Raw genomic sequence first — 3,980 nt, forward strand, 5'->3', positions numbered from 1 at the left:
CTCACATCCATACATGACTATTGAAAAACCATAGTTTTGACTAGATGGACTTTTGTTGGCAGAGTAATGTCTCTGCTTTTTAATATGCTGTCTAGTTTGGTCATAGCTTTTTTGCCAAGGAGCAAGCACCTTAATTTCATGGCTGCAGTCACCACCTGCAGTGACTTTGGAGCCCAAAAATATTAAGTCTCTCACTGTTTCCATTATTTCCCCATCTATTTGCCATGCAGTGATGGGACTGGATGCCATGATCTTCGTTTTCTGAATGCTGAGCTTTAAGCCAACTTTTTCACTCTCCTCTTTCACTTTCATCAAGAGGCTTTCTAGTTCTTCTTCACTTCCTGCCATAAGAGTGGTGTCATCTGCATGTCTGAGGTTATTGATATTTCTCCCGGCAGTCTTGATTCCAGCTTGTGCTTCCTCCAGCCCAGGGTTTCTCATGATGTGCTCTGCATAGAAGTTAAATAAGTAGGGAGACAATATACACCTATGGTGGGATTTAAAATGTGACACAAAAGAGCTTATCTATAAAACAGAAGCAGACTCACAGATGCAGAGATCAGACTGTGGTTGCCACAGGGAACGGAGGATGGAGGTGAGTAGGCAGTTGGTGTTAGCAGATGTGTGAATGACTTGTGGTTGCCACGGGGAAGGGAGAATGGAGGTGAGTAGGGAGTTGGGGTTAGCAGATGTGTGAATGAGTCTATCTTCTGACTCTTGAGCCCCCATGGACTGTAGCCCACCAGACTCCTCTGTCCATGAGTTTTCCAGGCAGGAATACTGGAGTGGGCTGCCATTTCCTTCTCCAAGGGATCTCCCTGACCCATGGATGGAACCCAGATCTCTTGTATCTCCTGCATTGGCAGGCGAATTCTTTACTAGATGAGCCACTGGGGATGCCTGGGGGTTAACATATGCAAGCTCTTATATATAGCAGGAATAAACAACAAGGTCCTACTGTATGGCACAGGAAACTATATTCAATATCCTGTGATATCCTTTATAAACCATAATGGAAAAGAATATGAAAAAAGAATACATTATGTATATATGTATGTATAAGTGAATCACTCTGCTATACAGTAGAAATTAACACATTGTAGAGCAACTATACTTCAATAAATTTTTTTTTAATTTTAACTGTGTATATGATAACACTTGTTTCCAGCAATTCAAGTGTACTTTCTTCTCTTGCTCCCAACCCCACTCCGTTCCTTAGAGCCCAGAAGTCTCAAGCTGCTCACTGACATCGTCACTCTCAGTGTCGGAGGCCCCGGGAGTCTTCGGTTAGTCTTCCCCAGCCCAGTGCTCTTAGTGCCCAGACTTGGGTTTCCCGTCCTTTCCTTCCCAGTTTTGCCCCCGTCAGTTCTGCCTTCTTCTCTGGGACGAGGATTATTTCTGAAGATGCCAGTGGGTAAAGTTAAATAGTCTTCTGTGGCAGCCTGGAGGGGAGGAGAGTTTGGGGCAGAATCGATACACGTATATGTAGGACTCCATCCCTGCATCATTCAGCTAAAACCATCGCAGTGTTGTTACTCGGCTGCACTCCAATACAAAACAAAAAGGTTTTGTAAAAAAGCTAGTCTTTTTTTTAATGCAGAAGTGACTGATTCCCTCAGTAAGTGGGGAATGTTGTATAAGACAAAAGTGAGTCTCTGCCCAGACTTATAGAATGACATACACCAAGAGGGAAGGTGGAATGGATCGGGAGATTGAGGTTGACATATATACACTATTGATATCGTGCATAAAATATGTAACTAACGAGAACCGACCATATAGCACTGACAACTCTATTCAATGCTCTGATCTGTGGTGACCTAAATCGGAAGGAAATTCAAGGAAGAGGGGTTATATGTATACATGTAGCTGATTCACCTTGCTGTACAGCAGAAACCAACACATTATTGTAAAGCAACTATACCTCAGTGTTTAAAAAGTGAGTCTCTAAATGGTCACGGGAAGGGAGTGGTTAAGAAACGAGCCTTCCTCCTCACATCCTAGATTCTCGAGTGTCTCTCCTCCTGGTTCACACCAGAACAATGGAATTTGCAAATCTGCAAGTTGCCTTCCCACTTAATCCCTCATTTTTTTCCTATTTAATGTTACTCTGATGCCTTCAAGATGAATTAAGCCTTTGGGAGTGTTTCCTCAAGGATCAAGTCTTTCGTTTCTGAAGGATATGGAGCATGGCCTCCCCTCCTGACTCATATTGCCCGCCTCATACACGGTTCTCCCCACCAAGCATCCCGTATCCAGGAAAGGCAAGGTCAGAGAGCAAAGGAAAAGGCTGCAGCACATATTATCTTCTCTAGCAAAAGATCTGGTAAGAGGGGAAAGTAACTGTAAGTCCTTCACAAGACTGAGAAACCCATTAGGGCAGAGTCTGTTTTCTGCAGGCTGAACTCGTCCCCAGGTCCAGAGCTTGAACCAGAGGAGTGCTCAGTAATTTGCCCTTGAACCCGTTTTTATGGCACATGCATGGTCTCATCTGAGCCTCATGGAGGTGGCAAATACAGAAGCCACGGTAGCATAAAGATCCTCATTTTGCAGTTAAGAAAGCACTCTCTCACAGTCCCTTTGGGCCTTTGCTCAAAGTCCTTTTATTCAATTTATAGCAATAGACAAAGACATGACTCTCAGAAGCAGGCTTGTATTCGAATTCCAGTTCTACCACTAACTCACTCTGACAACTGCGATAAGTGGTTTAATGTCTCAAATCCTAAATTTCCTCAAGTCTAAAACAAATATAACAACTTTTAATTCAAGAGCATATTGCAAACATTAAATAAAGTGATGAAAAAGAAATCCAGCACCAATCAGTTGCTCAGTATATATTGTTCTCTTTCCTTCTCTTTTGTTCACTTTCTGATGTCAACCCTGGCCCTTGCCACAATTCCATAGCCACGAGCAAATATTAAATAGATCATGAGCGAATGAAAAGGCAAGACAATGAACACAGAAAGATGAGTAACATTCCTTTTCAACTAAGAAATAAAATGAATATGGATGTTTAATTTTGAGGGCAGGGTAGGAGTGAGTGTGTTTATTTGCATCCCACACACTCAAGGGCAACCCAAGGATGTCCTTTTTATTGAATGTGTTGCTGTATGCCCAATGAATCCCTCTAACCTGTCTTGAATTTATGAGAAGTTGATCCTCCATGCCCCTCCACATGGGAACAGCTGTTTTGTTGAGACAGCCTGCCCCGCTGCCTGCAGCTGTTCTGTTCAGAGGTCAGCACCTGACGTGAATATAAGCTGCTCCCTGGGCATGTGAAGCTCGACATACGCGAGATCAAGCGGAGGAGACCAGACTGACCAACGTGGAGAAGTCAAGGGGGCGACGACAGTGAAGTAGCTATTCAAAGAGAATCTGGTCTAGGTCACCATGGAACATTAAGTAGAGTCCCCTTTCCTGTACGATCTCATTAGTTATCTGTTTTATGTTGTTGTCGTTTAGTCGCTGAGTCGTGTCTGACTCTTTGCGACGCCATGGACTATAGCAACTGCTGCTGCTGCTGCTGCTAAGTCGCTTCAGTCACGTCCCACTCTATGTGACCCCACAGACGGCAGCCCACCAGGCTCCTCTGTCCACAGGATTTTCCAGGCAAGAATACTGGAGTGGGTTGCCATTTCCTCCTCCAAGGATGTATTTTATATATCAGATCAGACCAGTCGCTCAGTCGTGTCCGACTCTTTGAGACCCCATGAATCGCAGCACACCAGGCCTCCCTGTCCATCACCAACTCCCGGAGTTCACTCAGACTCACGTCCATCGAGTCAGTCATGCCATCCAGCCATTTCATCCTCTGTCGTCCCCTTCTCCTCCTGCCCCCAATCCCTCCCAGCATCAGAGTCTTTTCCAATGAGTCAACTCTTCGCATGAGGTGGCCAAAGTACTAGAGTTTCAGCTTTAGCATCATTGCTTCCAAAGAAATCCCAGGGCTGATCTCCTTCAGAATGGACTGGTTGGATCTC

Source organism: Bison bison, unplaced genomic scaffold (genome assembly GCF_000754665.1).
Source record: "Bison bison bison isolate TAMUID 2011002044 unplaced genomic scaffold, Bison_UMD1.0 scf7180017863408, whole genome shotgun sequence".
In the NCBI taxonomy this organism is placed as follows: Eukaryota; Metazoa; Chordata; class Mammalia; order Artiodactyla; family Bovidae; genus Bison; species Bison bison.